This window comes from Hermetia illucens, chromosome 5, assembly GCF_905115235.1.
Source record: "Hermetia illucens chromosome 5, iHerIll2.2.curated.20191125, whole genome shotgun sequence".
NCBI lineage: Eukaryota > Metazoa > Arthropoda > Insecta > Diptera > Stratiomyidae > Hermetia > Hermetia illucens.
Genome location: NC_051853.1, coordinates 66,602,981 through 66,619,600, shown reverse-complemented (window position 1 = coordinate 66,619,600; position 16,620 = coordinate 66,602,981).

The window sequence follows — 16,620 nt, the reverse complement described above, 5'->3', positions numbered from 1 at the left end:
ATCTTAACAACGGGTCGACATTTCGCAAATTCCAAGCGGACTGTAGATGAGACCTGGTTTCACCATTTTGACCCTGAAACGAAACAACAATCAGGTACCCCCAAGGGACGAATTTTGTAGACGATAACGAAGTGATGGATGACGTTTTTCCTCTTAGCTAGGGTTGATTTATATTTTGCAAATACAGATATCTCGGAAACCACTTCATCAGTGCTAACAATTTGGAGGACTTGTTAGCAATCCACACTAGCTGCTAAGTTGATTTATTAGAGAACTACGTATGTTTCATAATCATTACTTTTGGATCAGTTTCTCTATGTGTAAAATGATTCCTCAAAATTTGAGCCAATTCGATTGAATGGATTTTTCATAATCATCATCAGTTAAAAAAACGTAGTTGACGTTTTTAGAATAACATGTTAGGAGATTCTTAGTATCCACGCGCTCCTAAGATAAACATTACACATTGTCTGGGTTTGCAGACATATACATATATTATTATATTGAACGTTATTCCTATACTATAAGAAAAAAATATTTCTAGAAAATCGATTTATTGAAAAAACAAGTCGGGAAATCGGAAGCTGGACGTTTTAGGTATGAAAGGTTTTGTGTATTTCTTTTAAAAAGATATTTGAGTGTGAATTTTTCCCATTAGTACGTAACACGTAATATACGCATTTATCATGTGAGAATATTCACTTTTGGGTGATATTGACATTCAAAATCTTGAATTTCCAAAGAAGTGGCAACTTTGGCATATCATAACTTTGTTAGTGATAGTGCGATTTCGACCAAACTTGGTTGAATCAAGCTCTCTATTATAGCCTACATTGCTGCAATTTCTTGGTGCTAGGACTAGGTTGGTGCTAGGGGGTTTCGCAGCCAAATTCTGTAAATTATAGTAATATACTATTATTAACTTTAATTGAAGGGATATTGGTATGGAAGGTATTTCGGAGCCTAGCCACCATATAGTGGCAACATCTTGACCTTTTCAAATTTTGCGGTTGGGCAGTTTCTGAGAATGGCCCCGTTAAATAAATGATCACTTTCGACCCCCCGAATTCCTCGCCTTTCCAACTAATTCCAAAACTAAGCCACCTTTGGAAAGCACAAACCGAGATCTTTCATTTGATACCCCACATGACTATATTTGATGAAAAAAAATTTTACACCCGCCTTTTACATGTATGGGTAGCCCCCTTTAAATTTGGCGTAAAAGGATGTCATCGTGTGCGTGAGCATTCACGGTTCCCACCTTGCCACCAAATTTGGTGCTAACCGCTGCTACGATCTCCGAGCAAAATGCGTGTGACGGACAGATGAACAGACCGACAGCAAATTGATTTTAATAACGTTTTGTTTTATACAAAACCTTAAAAAAGAATATATCCCCTATATGGCCCCTTAGTTTTTGTGGAATGAGGAGACTGCAAAAGAGAGGCAAGTCGGAAACTCGGTTTTTAATGTATGGATGTTTGGGAGGATGACTAATGTTTTGGATTGTAGTGGCGGGGGCAATTTTGTCAACAATTGCACAATTTTCACTAAACTTTTCAGCATCATATAAGCAAAATTTAACAATGATGTTAGCATGAACTTAAAGTAGGTGGCAGCCATTTTCCGTAAAAATGTAATTATATATTATACTATTATTAGTTTCATTTGGTCATATTAAGTATATTGAGAGCTAGATGCTATACAGGGGTGAGTTATTTTAATTTTTTGGACTGGGTAGATTCTCGAAACCGATCACAACGCCGACCCCACTTGTGGACGGGACAAAGGCTGAAGAAAAAGATGAGTGAGTAGATTCTGGAAACGGGTTCTTCAATTATAACCCCACTTTTTCATCTCCCAGTCTTTTATAATCGATCTCAAAGCTAAGAATCGTGAAGCACAAAGATCCTTCACTTCATTTCATCCCCGCATAACTATGTGAGTGTTTATTTGTGGTGGGGGAGCATCGTTTTATAACCTCTGAACACTTAGATCGTGGTATCCAATTGTACTCGATTCCCGCGTCTAGCGGAATATCCCGGATTTGTATATATGTCGCAGCATTTCCGTAAGTAGATGTGATGCTACCGGTTGCAACTGGATCACATGAGCACCAAAGGTATGATGTCTGATGTGTCCATAGGCAGGTCCCCCTATTCACATAGTAAATGTCCATGGGTTCGGCTTCCTCATTACAAGAGAGACACGAATCATTTTGTCCGATTCCAATTCTGAACATATGTATGTCCAGCTTGTGACTTAACGGCTTGTCAGAATGCCTACAATACTTTTCCAAGTCTTCTCGCTTTAACTTTGCGGTATGCATGTCAGGTTCTCACAGGCAAGTTTCTTGTTTCGAGCAGCGTTTAGGCTCTGCCATCTGCCGTTATGGGACGCTTTTTCTTAGTTTATGAAGACAGCTTTAGTAGAGATGGGCAACTTTGGTTAGCCAATGCTACTGATGCTCAAATTGCTGGTTTCGTGCCCGGCGTGGCGAAGATTGCACCCTCTTTTGTTATGGTATCCGAGATTTCATTTCCCTCTGCACAGTTTACAGTGAATCAAAGGCTAAAACTATGAAACCTAATCAAATAAAATCTCATTATATCGTTGTATTTTAGATAAATGGGTATTTGTAGAAAAGTTAACTACAACGTCCAATATTATTTCATTGTTGATAATTCTGAAATAAGGAAAGACGGGAGGATAAGGATAACGATGGGAGAGGAATTAAGTTTAAGGGGGTTCTCTCTTGGTTTTTAGATTTGTTGGAGAGACAGGGAGGGGGGGGGGGGGGCGGTCGCTGGAAAAAACCGTTTCTTTAACGGATGTATTCTCAGAAACAATCTCAGTAACTAAAAAATCTGAAAAAAATATCACGTAGCTGCCAGGCCTCAATATATCCTCCATACCGATATTCACTCAAATTAAGTTAAAAATAGCTTATCCTTGACTCATAAGTGATGCAGCAATATAACATAGTATAAAGAAGGATACCCCCAAGTTTGATCAAAATCCTGCTATTAACGATAAAGTTACAGAAGTGCAAGATTGCTCAAGGTTCCGTACAAATTTGGTGCAACCTAAAATACTAAATATCAATACCACACTAAAGTGACCAGTTTGACATATTAAAGATAACTACATGCGGGGGATACATGCATTACGGCCCACGTACAAATGGGACTGTTCTGAATTCCTGTATACTTGTAAGTAAAAACATGCAAAACCATCAATACCTGAAGCGTCGAACTTCCCGGTTACGAGTTGTTTTTAAGGTTTTGTGTAAAACCAAACCTTATTAAAATCTATTCATTGCTTGTCTGTCTATCTGTCAGACACACTTTTCTCCAAGACGGCTAAATCGTTCAAAACGAAATTTGGTGGACACATGGGAACTATGAAATTCCACGTATACCATGAGTGATATAAATTTACGTTCAGTTTAACGGGGGGCTCTCCATACATGTAAAGGGAGAATGTAATTTTTTTTATTCATGGAATATAGTCATGAGGGTTATCAAATGGAAGATCTCAATTAGTAGTTTCCGAATCTGATATTAGTTTCTGAGGTGAATTGCCAAGTGCGCGAGTAAGTAATCAAAATGTACAAACTTAAAGTGAGACAGCACTCATTTTCGGAAACTACCCAACCCAAAAAATCCAAAATAAATCAATACTTAAGGGAGTGGATTCTTAAACGTCAAATGTAGTCTTCATTTCATAGAATATCATTTGGAAAATAACAAACTCTGAAGATAGGTTGCATAGTCTAATCCTATGTAAAGCACCTCCATTCAATTATTTATCAGCCCACTCATGGTTCCACATTCTATGATTTTGCAAAGTCGTCACTGGTTTATTGCAGGGTCCATGTTCAAAATTCCGTTCGAGGGATTTGATTTAACGTATGTTCTTATCCTGTCCATTTCGTGACAGATGGGCGCAATATCTTTAATTTTCCTGTAATCCATGCGTAGCATTCTCATATGTGATTCCTCGAGTACAGCTAAGTTGTATTTAACCCTTCTCACAAATACCAGAATTCCCCGTGTTACAGTCATCAATCTGCCAACTCATTGTCTTCAATGTCCGTAGGTAGATAGGTAGGTATCAGTGGCCGCTCCGAGGATCCCAATTAGCGCTGTGGTGCAGCGTTTTGATGCCATAAACTCCTAAGACCATGACTACTGTTATAAGGGCAAGAAGGAAGAGGGCAGTTGGCTTTGATTTTCACAACCAGCTCTTCCACCCTACTGCTAGATATCTTTCTGAGGCCCTCAAAGAATAGTTTACCTAGCGCCCGTAATCTGACTCTAGCTAGAGCTGGGCAATCGCAAAGGAAGTGTCGAAGGGTTTCCCTTCTTCTCTGCAGCTTCGGCAATGCGAATTGTAAGGTATACCGAGTCTGGCGGCATCCAAAATTCTACCCTTGATAGTTGCCATCGGAACACAGGTTGTACCCGCGGAAGGACTATGGGGAGCAGAGATCTCTATGTTGCTATAACCAGGAACATAGAGGAGACTGTTCTTAAGCGTGCTGCCTAGATTGTTTAGCATGTTTCTTCGTTGCCTATCAGCCTGGACTCTGAGTACAAGGCTTTGATGGCCGCTTGGCTGTCGGTCGGAATGGCTATGTTAGGCCTGGGACTCGGATCATGTCCCAGGCATTGCCAGATTTCTAGTATCGCCAACACTTCCGCTCGGAATACATTGGCGAAACTTGGAATACCGTACAACTTAGATACACTGTGTTTATTCGACAAACTTCCACACCAAATCCATAGAACATCTTTGTTGCGTCGGTGAAAGATACTGTGTCATACCCTTGCAATACGTCGCTGGTATTCCACTTTGCAATGGTCGGAAAGTCCACCGGAAAGTTTCTCATGAAGTGTAGCTTGTGTGTGATGTAGCCCATAGGAATTGCTTCGTCTAGGAGGTTGCAATGTCTGTAGTGTTTCGCTGTCCAACATTCTGACTCACGTAGTCTGACAGCACTGCACGCTATAACGTAGTTAATGTGAAGGTCAAGGGGAAAGAAGTATAGGAGTACATTGAGAGTATTTGCCGCGCAGGACTGCAGAGCCCTGGTAGCTACACATGTACATCCTGAGAACTATCCTCCGTTGGAGACCCAATTTCTTTGCAAAAGAGAACTTTTGCAGGCATAGAAGACTATAGAGAGTTCCTTAAGTCATAGTTCTATGTTCAATCTCCAATTTAGCTTTGGATGCAGGGTTATACTTAAATACTTTATATTGGAGGAAAAAATCAATATTTCTTCATTCAACCGCAGTAGGTGGAACGCGGGTACCCTTGCCTTGGTGATGAATAGCATCCGTTCTGTTTTGGTTGGATTTATGCCGAGTCCGCATCTTGCAGCCAACATTCACACCTTCTCCATAATCGTCCTTAAGTAGATGTCTCTAAAGTTTTCAACACGAAAGAGGTGAGAGTGATTGATCAAAAGTCTTTCGCGGACTCATGACGGTGCCTGCCCGCTTTCGGTATGAAAGCCACTCGTGCGCATCTTGAAGGTCGTGGTACGTATCCCAAAGAGATACTGCTCCAGTAAATCTCCACAAGTCACGGCATAATGAGCTCGTGGTACTTCGGTAGCATGGTTGGCATTGCGACATGTGGGCCCGGAGATTTATTTGCGGGGAAGCTGTTTATAGCCCAGTCAATCTTATCCTCGGTAATTACCGATTCGATAGTCTCGCACGGCTGGGGTGGATGTATACCCTCTAGGCAAGGTTCTGACTCACAATCCTCGTCGTAAACCGAGAAGTGCATCTGAACAGGAACTCCAAGGTTTCACCAGAAGATTCCGTCCAGGGGCTTACGACTTTTTAAAAAAGGATGTATTCCTATTTTACAGTGTAGATATATATTTCGGGAGCAACTTACCCCCTTCATGATGAAGGGGGTAAGTTGCTCTTCGGAGTAAGCTACTGGTCTATCAATTTTCTCGCAGATTTGCATGTGCTTCCGATGTTCTGGCAATAGCCCAATCAGGACCGCTTCTTGGCAGCCTTGATGACCGATTGGTATTTCTTCAGGCAATTCTTTTATGGCTGCTAATATTTGTGCCAGTAATAGATGCTGAAGGTTTCACTCGTCAGCTTCCGGATGCTGAACCGATCTGGAAGGTTGGTGTACTACCCCTGTTACACACCGAGCTGCTCTAAAGCGTATGCCTTGCATTAGCGCCGCACGCTATCAACAGGTTGGCCTTCTTTGCTGTGATAGTGGTAGTAATGGTGACCACCCAGAGAAAATTCGACCTACAGGTTCAAAATTGTAAAGGAGGCGTGTCTTGGAAAGCATTTTGAAGAAGATGAATAAACGATGAATCGACTTAAGGATCGAAATCCGCTCAGTGCGAATCCGATATTTTTTGGCCAAGTTTCCAAAAACATACATTTCTATCGCCAACCAGATAAAGTCGTGAATGAAGTTTTTTGTGCATCTTTGTTCGACCGTTATTTTTGCCAAAACCGGGTAAACATTATCCTAGGACCTGCAAATCAATTATGTAGCTTATGTCGAAAACTTGGACTCACATTTGTAAAATAGAAAATATGTTGGAAGCCATCAGTGGAGACAGATATTGCCAGATGCATTACAGCACTATTATTCTAATTAGTACAATGTAATTAATGCGCAACATATTGACTTTTCCGTTTTCACACTTTTCGTTTCGAGGACGTTGTATTTGTCGGAAGTTGCATTATAGCTCGTTACCATTACTACTAAAAATTGACGGATTGTCCTTTTACGTAACTGTTAGAAAGTGAGTGATTACTTCAAAAGTCGGAAGTAGGAAACACTAAATCATACGCTTTCACGTAGATAAGATTCAAACTATTCGCTCAGTCACGTCACATGAAGCGTCAGTCAATCACCGCGTTTTTTTCCGCTTAGTGAGATGTCGATTTTCACACTATTATAATTTCTAAATGCGCTTTCCGAATAGTTTTTTTTTTCAACGAATATCGTAATTGGGCAGGTCAAATTATTATTTCAGCATACAAAAAAATAGTTTCTTACGCGGAGAGTTCACTGTTTGCTAAATCAGAATTGAAATAGAAAATTGATCACAAATTACAATCTTAGATACTGTTTCTAAGCATGTAAAGGTTGATAATGAGAATAAAATGTTTGAGAGTCACGCCTTTCCCATTTTTTAACGATTCTCCCATTCATATTTTTGAAAGACAATTGAGGGTTGTAGAAGTCACATATTCCAAAAACGTCAGGAAACGCGAAAAACTGTGTTAAAAACACATGTGATTACTTATTGTAAAACCGACTTTGAAGGCCCATATCACCCTGAAGGGGAGCCGTACGGAAAAAAGTTGCTGTACTATTCTATTCAGTACCATACTTAACTCAATTTCGACCATTTTGGAACATGGGACCTTCGGAACTACATAGACCCCCTCAATCGCTCTGAACATACTTATATAGAATATGTTTATTCTGCAATGTATTAGCGCTTAGAAGAATTAGTAGGTTTTCTAGATTCGTTGGTATTAAAAGTTGGAATCTGATCAGAATTGAACAAAATCATATTCGTGATTACGTGATTATGATTACGAATTTCATGATCAAAATTGTGCTCTTATCGTTACGATTGGAATTGCGTAATAATGTAATCACGTAATCATAATCGTGTAATCATAATCCTGTATTCTCAGTCGCGATTGCTTAATCTTACTGGTTGATGACATGCACATTTTTATGATTTCAACCTGAGGTGGAATAATATTAAGGATAATGGTTTTGAGTGCATGGCCATGGTGCTGTTTTTAAGTAGTGTGTGGCAATCGATGTTTCCCATCAGACAAATGAACTAGAATAGAATATCTAATCAGAAGAGCCATTTATATGGTAAAATCTCGGATAAGTGCTGATTATGTTTTGGTCTTTTGAAGGAGCTGAGCTTTGCAATGTATCCTTGCAGCTATGATTGCAGCTTCATTATTCGCAACGTGGTTGCAAGTAATTATACTAATGCAGTCAGTGGGGCACTTTTGCGCTAAATTGAGGATCAGATAAATGTTTTTATCTGGATTGTACTTTCTCACTCACACATAAACATAAACATATGCTTACAAATTGAAAGTAAACGACCTCATATCTAATTTTGGTTTACCTTCATACGTACATGAGGGTTTGTTTGCAATTTGTGGGCGCATACATATCTACAAGAGCCTTTGAGCAAACCGAAATCATTCTTTGTGTTTTCATGTTATTACGGTGATTACGATTGTACTATTGTACTATTGGTTTCACTTGTATGTTAATGCGATTGAAAATGAAATTTATATTTTATTGAAAATGTGTCGCTCAAATAATTCCCATATTATAATAATATTGACTTCTTTAGCAACTATTCATCTTTGAACGAGGAAGCATTTACGAATTGTAGATTTTGGTGGTCTTTTAATAGTAAGAGGGCGGTTTTTACCAAGTTTCATTTGCAAGCCGAATATTTTCATACCCCACATGGGTGATATAGATGCCAAGATAGGAGAGCTTTACCGGGCAGTTCGCCTCCATGCCCGGTCAAAATTGCTCCACTTTTTATTTAATTAGATATACTTATGTCCAATAAATGTTACAATTTAATCATGCAATTTATGTCTTGTATTGTAATCAAATAATATAAGATATAAAGAAAGAAAGACAAATACCGGATTTGGTCTAGTCTCTTCTGAAATTCAAATAATTTATTTTCGATTTATACAAGTTCTAATATCCTAATTGGCCTATTAATCTAAGTATCCTATTATGTTAATTACCTAAAGTCTAATTGTATGCTTAAAGCTCAACCAAATCACAAAAATTGTTGCCTATGTCAGTGTTCAACTTTTTTTCAGGGGGAATTTTGGAAATGTGAAGTGTTTAAGGTTTTGTGTAAAACAAAACAAAATCGGTTTACTGTCTGTCTGTCTGTCGAACGCATTTTTCTCGGAGGTGGTTGTAGCGATTGACACCAAATTTGGTGGAAAGGTGGAAACTGTGAACGCTCATGCGCACATTGAGTTACATAATTCTACGTCGAATATAATATAATGCCATACATGCAAAAGGGGGTGTAATTTTTTTTCATCAATGTGGGGTATGAAATGGAAGGTCTCGGTTAATACTTTCGGAAGCCGGTCCTAGTGTTGACATTTGTTGCATAGGTGGGGAGTGCGGGGGGTTGAAAGAGATTATTTCTTTAACATTCTCAGAAACTACACAACCGAAAACTCAGAAAAAAAATCGTGGTTGCCACTACATGGTGCCTATGCTCCGAAATATCCTACATACCGATATCTGTTCAAATAAAGATAATACTAGTATATTACTATAATTTGTAGTAATTGGCTGGAAAACCCCCCTTAAGGTCATCATAGTGCAAGCAATATAGTCTATAATATAGAGCATGATCCTACCAAGTTTGGTGGAAATCGCACTGTCACTAACAAAGTTAAAATAGATGAAAAATGTTCACTTCTTTTTAAATTCAAGACTTTGAATGCCAATATCACTTGAAAGTGGACATTTTCACATAATATACTTATGCGTATATTATGTGCTACGTACTAATGGAACAAATGTCTTTATAAAAGAAATACACAAAACCTTTCACACCTGAAGCGCCCAGTTTCTTCACATCATTTACTCCTTTGGCGATCTCGATGTGATTCTACGTTAAATGGTGTCTTTGTTCTACTATGTGTTTGGTTACTGCACACTTTATGTATGGGTTTTTGCTCTTTTTGAAGATTACGCTACCGCCTGCTGCTCTCTTTTTCATCATTAACATATTGTACCCAAATCCTTAGTAAGTATTGTCTATTGAAGGAAGTAATCTGAATTTCCCGTTTTAAAGTAAGGCTGAGTAAGTTCCCTGGTTCAATGTTTTCCTCTTAGAGAAATATTGCCTCGACGTCTGGACGTGGGAAAATTATTAGTATTTCCTGTTCGCTTCTTAGTGGAGTATAGGGCATACACACAATCAAACTGTGCCTCAGTTTCATTATCATCAGATATTATTCAGGTACTAAAAATGTGGCAAAAGAGTACTAAATCATACTTTTATATAAGCGTACCGAGATTTTCATACCTCCTGTTGTTGTAGTTTGTACCATAGACATGTGTATCGTGTAATATGGCTACCAATATTTTTGGTACTTTGTTTGAGAAACCTTGTTTCCTAATGAACGAATTCTAATTAAAACCAACCAAATCTGAAGCTCAATTTTAAAGCTATGGACGCAATTACAACTGTATGACAATAATGCATCGAACTGAAAAAGGTATTAAATCATATCGGGGAAAATTTGGTTCCTATTTTACGTTACCAGTTCAACTTTTCGGTTCTTTTTGTCATTCAGCAAAGCATGATATTGTCAAATATTAGCTGTGAGTCATGGTCTGTAAAAACGTCTTGAAAAAAACCTATTTAAAAGTACCAAAAAGTACTCAAATACTGATGAACTTCAAAAGGTACTAAATTTAGTAACTTTGTTACTGAAAATACTGCAATGAGTGGTCCTGATTTCCTTTGCTGTGTCGAGAATATATTTTATTTTTCTGTCTCCTTTGATCGTTGATGTGAATTTTGGTTTAGAGTTGACTCCATGATAGCAAAAATGTCAGGCGATGACGGCTTTACGGTTTCTTACCAGGACAGAGGCAAATCGTCATACGCTGCCTCACCTCTATCCTGGGAGCAGTGTGACTGAAGCGGCTCGCCGATGTTAAGTGCTTCTTTATATAATTCGCAGAATACGACATGACTACGAATTATATTGAGCGCAAATCCGCCTTATTGACCAGGCTTGGCCAGAGCTGAAAATATATATTTTTTTTTGAGAATTGTGGGGTCCTAAGTACGCATCAACTTAATGCCGGACCAGACCAAATGGGGAGCAACTTACTCCCTCTTTCCTGGTCCACGGACCCCTCGCTAAGGGCTTGCACCCAAACTTTACAAAAAGGTCAGGCGATGACGGCTGTACGGTTTCTTGCCAAGGCAGAGACAAATCGTCAGACGTCAGCCTTAGGACCCCACAATTCTCAAAAAAAAATATATATATATTTCCATGATAGGAGTTTTAACATTTTGCCTTTAATGTAACATTTCTCAAAGATATCAGATGCAACAAAGAACAACAGGCGGACGAAATCGAGCCTAAAGTTTAAGCACTGAGTATCAGTTTCGATGTTCCTGGTGGGTTCTGGTTATGCTCGATAATGAGATGTGGCCTGATTTCCGAAATACCACATACATATGACGTAAGTTTCTAAAAAAGGTAAAAACACTCCTATTGGGTTACATTTAAACAATGACCCCCAAATTGATTCAAAAGAATTTTCAGTTCTACCTATCTCTACCCCGATGATTCTGAGGTATTGATTTGGTAGCGATAGTTCCATGAGAGATTGTTTACCAAGTGATTTACACAATGATTCTCGAAATTGTATAACAGCTTTTCAGTATGTAAGACCATGTCAGTGATTGTGAGATGTCTAAATTAATATAGTACCTACAAGTAATAATAATAATAATAATCGTTGGCGCAACAATCCATATTGGATCAAGGCCTTGAAGTATGTTAGAGCACTTCATTCAAGACCGCAACGGTACACTACAGTACACTGTAGGAGGCAATGTAGTCAGCATTGTGCTCGCCCGAGATTATTACCCTGATTTGACTCAGGTACTCATGCACAGCTGAGTCGACTGGTATCCGACTTCCAGTCACGATAACAAATCCCTCTGTTACCAGTGAGATTTGAACCGCGACCTTCTGCTACGACAGCCCAGCGCTCTAACCACTCGAGCCATCCGGACACACCTACAAGTAACGATATTAAAAGCGCATTTAGAATGTAGAAGCTCCACCATTTTGAGACTACAATTCAAAATAAAATTATTTATTAGAAGAAAATCTGCAAAGCCTATGATTAAAAAACTTCGGATTTATTTTGGGTGGAAAACTCCCCTTCCCCATGTTTAATTCTGGGTTATATATTACAATATTCGTTAAGAAAGGGTCTTCGTGAGGATTGTTTTCTTTAAATATATCCTCTTTAACTATTTCGCCAAAGCCTATAGTTTAATCAATTTAATAATGTTTATTATTGGTCTTTTCGAAATCACTTTTGGTATCCGGGCCAAAGGAGTTACTTATTCTTGCTCAGTTTTACGCTAGGCTCTCTTCATGGCGGAAATAGTTGCCTCTTTCCAAGAAGTTTTAATATGCTTAACAGCGCCTAATATAAATGTTTCCCCAGATTTCTTTAAGGAGGAAACCTGCTTTAAGTAGTCGAAGAGATGTTTTTTTTTCACCAATCGATTCGTAATATATTTGAGAACATAAGTTAAAGAATCTAATAATCATTGCTTCCTTCGACACAAAGCAGAGCAGGTAGTTACGTTGCACTCGAATGGCTAAACAACAGCACGATCAGCTCCTTTTGAGTATCCAGTTGGGGTTCTTTACATGGAAAGGTAACGGATGTTCAACACAGTAGGTAAGGCTCGACTATTATATGGATCAAGAATAGCTAATTAGTGGATAACTACTGAAAACAGTTAATACGTGGTCGCGGTATTTTTAGCAAACCGTTTTTAGGAATCAAAATTCAATATCGTCTCCGTCGCTAGTAGAAATGTTTTATTCACCAAATAGCGATATTTCCGGAACAACTTGTTCCCAGAGCCAGCTTGTTATTTGCTGAATAAAAAATGTCTACTGAAAATATTCAAACAAATCGGGAAACCAGAAGCTTGACACTTCAGGTATAAAAGGTTTTGTGTTTTTCTATGTAAGAAGTATAACGCAGTCCTCCATTGACATAGCATTGACTCCAGATATGTAAATCGCTCAGTTCTGGGCAGGTCACTGCCGTTGACAAATGTCTCAGGTCAATGCTATCAGCCAATAGAGAACTGTGTAATGAAATTGCTTCACGCATTAACACAACCTAGATGAAGGGGCATTCCAAAACTGGTGTTCTTTATGATCGAAGTATCAGCAAACGTCTCAAATCTAAAATTTATCGCAATGACATCCGTCTTGTCGGTCTCGAGTGTCGAGTGAGTGAAAGACAACGAACGGCGTCTAGCGGCAATGGAGACAAAGATGTTGCGTTGGACTAGTGGCGTGACACGTTTTGATCACCGATCGTGAAAAACTGCAACAGACGCATCTTCGATAGTATAGTCACGTAATTCGCGCTAAGGAGAAGTTACTTACCAAGATTGGTGTGAACATGGAAGTCGATGGTAAACGACCAAAAGGCCGGCCGAAACAACGGTGGCTTGATACGCTAAAAGGCTCACGGTTACATCCAGATCAGGTATTTGTTAAAACAAAATAGTGAAACCGATTACGACGACCCAACCCCGCTTGTGAACGGGACAAAAGATGAAGAAAAAAACGAAGATGTGAGGAGCGATGAGTGCATTACAGTTATATGTCACATAATTAAAAATTCCATTGCCTTCTATTTTTTAGAAAGCGATTTAAATAAATCACTTGATAGAAAGCACTGTATTGATAATAGTCAACTTCACATACTTTACAATCGGAATTTAATATTATTAGCAAATGTGAAGAAGTTAAACCACAACAGATACAAACAAGTCGGAAACCGGAAGCTCACGCTTCGGGTATAAAGGTTTTACGTTCCTCTTATATGAGAAACTTGTTGCAAACTTCATACACAGATGTCTGGTTGGAGTAATTGGTATTCATACAGAAATGATTAAAAAAACTAAAACAAAATAATTCTTTGCGACCCCATTCATATGAACTTACTTCGTTGAATTGACGAATTGGTATGGGATGATGACGTCATACACGTTGTAGAATGCACGATATCCACAAAAAATGGAGAAGTAGATTCTTTATGAATGAAATTTTAAAATTTCACTCGAATGTCAATTATTCTCGTTAATTATCATGTTAGCATCTTATTTGCATGAGGTTAGAAGCAATAAACTGAATAAATTGAACTGCTATAACTTTGGCGTTAATGCCAGATTTCCATGAAATGGACACGTGTGTGCAAGATATTGTCTTCTATGCTATTTTGGTATTACTAGGATGAACTTAAAGGGGGTTTTTCAGTCAATTTTTAAAAGTTGGTAATATACTATTAGTAAGTTTATTTGAGCAGGTATCGAAATGGCACATATTTTCAGGCCTAGATTTTTGGGTTGGGTAGTTTTCGAGAATAAGTCCTATCTCTCTTAAAGTGTGTACATTTTGACTCCTTACTCGCGCACTTTAACATACAATTCATGTCAAAACTAATATCAGTTTCGGAAAGCAATGACCGAGACCTTTCATTTGATATCCGATGAAAAAAATTTTAAATCCCCCCTTTGTATGTATGGGGAGCCCTTCTTCACGCTCCACCTAAATTTATGTCACTCACTATATGCGTGGGATTTTATAGTTCCCGTCTGTCCACCAAAGTTCGTTTCAACCGGTTTAGCCGTTTTGAAGAAAAGTGTGTGACAGACAAACAGACAGATCCATTTTAATAAGGTTTTGTTTTACGCAAAACCCTTAAAAATTGTACTTATAGAAAACTTTGAAACTCCTTTAGACTTCTCATTTTTATGATTTCTCTAGATTTGGGCGCGTATTTGAATCAATGAACGCTTCGGGATAAAGTTTAGCCTGCTTCCTTCAGTACTAAATTGTTTTCTATTCCAGAAAATTTGTTGAAAAAAATATTGAAAAAAAATGTAAAAAAAAGCTTCTTAAAAGTTAAAAACAATTAAAAAAAAAAGAATCGTGAAAAAACCCCTTTTTGAGGCCTCCTAAAGCAGGCCGCTTCCTTGATTGATAATTGCCTATTTTTGTATAATGTTATTCGCCATAGCGGAGAAGTGATGTTTGGCAGTAGGCTGAACGCTTTCATATTTTCACCACTTTTTTCTACAGTTGTAGGATGCCCTGGAGCATTATTCACTAATAGTAAACCCTTGCGTGATAAATTGTACTTCTTAAAGCTTTACTTGATTGTTTGATAACTGATGCCTATCTTCGTAGACTTTGGAGCCAGGTGATGTAGCTTTTTTCTTTGGAAGTAAATACGACCCCATCTGATGGTACATTCATCGACGTGTTAGGATCTAACTATCTTTCTCAATAATATTCCTAAGCGATCGATATTGGGTTGTACCGATCGTGGAAAAATTGCTAGAGAGGCATTTTCGATGGTATGGTCATGTAATTCGTGCTAACGAGAATTCACTTCCCAAGTTATTCTAAACGTCGAAATCGATGGGAAGCGACCAAAAGGCAGGCCGAAACAACGGCGATTTTAAATGAACAAAATGGTGCAGTCAATCACCATTACGGCTAATGGCTTGTGAACGAGACAAAGGTTAAAGAAAAAGAAGATTTCTAAGCAGATCAGGAAATTTCTTCACAGCCAGCACTAGTTCCATCTTGGAACAATTCTCAGCTGGCATTAAATTTGAGGTTTTCAATTTGATTTCTGACACTATTGGCCAACTCTTAGTTTTTTTTGATAATAACAGTTTTTTTTGGTACAAGCCGAGAATCCTGGCCAATAGGGTTTATGGAATATTTCTTACCAAATTTTAGATAATAATATGAAATTTAAGTGGCGGTAAATACTATTAGGGAACCGACTTTAATCGTTTCAACATATTCTGCAACCTTTTAAGCATTGTAACTCGAAATGCAGTAAATCAAAGTGTCCTAAGATGAGGAGATATGCCTTTATACAGCCTTTATTTAAATGGTGGATGGCATTACTCGTTTGAAGAAAATTGTTCCATGGATCGGCCACTCTATCTTATACCGTTACAGAGTGAAACCGTTTTTATAAATAGTGTCAGAAAGCTTAACCTGCCCAATCACAATTCTGCACTCCCTCAATCATTTAATCCCCGAGTTGATACCATTTTCGAAAACAATTTTTTCAATTGCAAAGGTCATCATTACTTTGAAGATATAACTATTCAAACTTTGAAGAAATTTTAAAATCCATTTTTCATCTAAATTTTAAAATGCAATATCCTAACTTACAAATCTGCAAAGTTGACAGAAGTTGCCTAATTATGTTAGTATTCAAATTGACATGTAACAAGCCGGGAAAGCGGAAGTTTAACATTTCAGGTATGAAAGGTTTTATGTGTTTCTTGTGTAAGTATATTTGAACGCAGAATTATATCATTTGTAAGTAGCCCGTAAGGTATATGTATGTATATTTAGCATGTCAAGTTACTCACTTTAGTGGGATATTAATATTTAGTATTTTGGGTTACAGTACATTTACAGGAAAAAAAACTACTTTATCAATATTAGTACGATCCAACTTGGCTGTATGATGTTTGATACTATAGTCTATATTATAGCAAATTTTTGTTACTCTGGGATAAACTTAAGGGGGGTTTTCAGTCAATTTACCTAAAAACATAATAATGTGCTATTATTAACTTAATTTGAGTAGATATCGATATGGAGAGTATTTTGAGGCCCGGACACCGCTTGGGTAGTTTCTAAGAACGGGTCCGTTAAAGAAATCACTTTGCGCTCCTCGCACTCGCCGCCTTCAAAA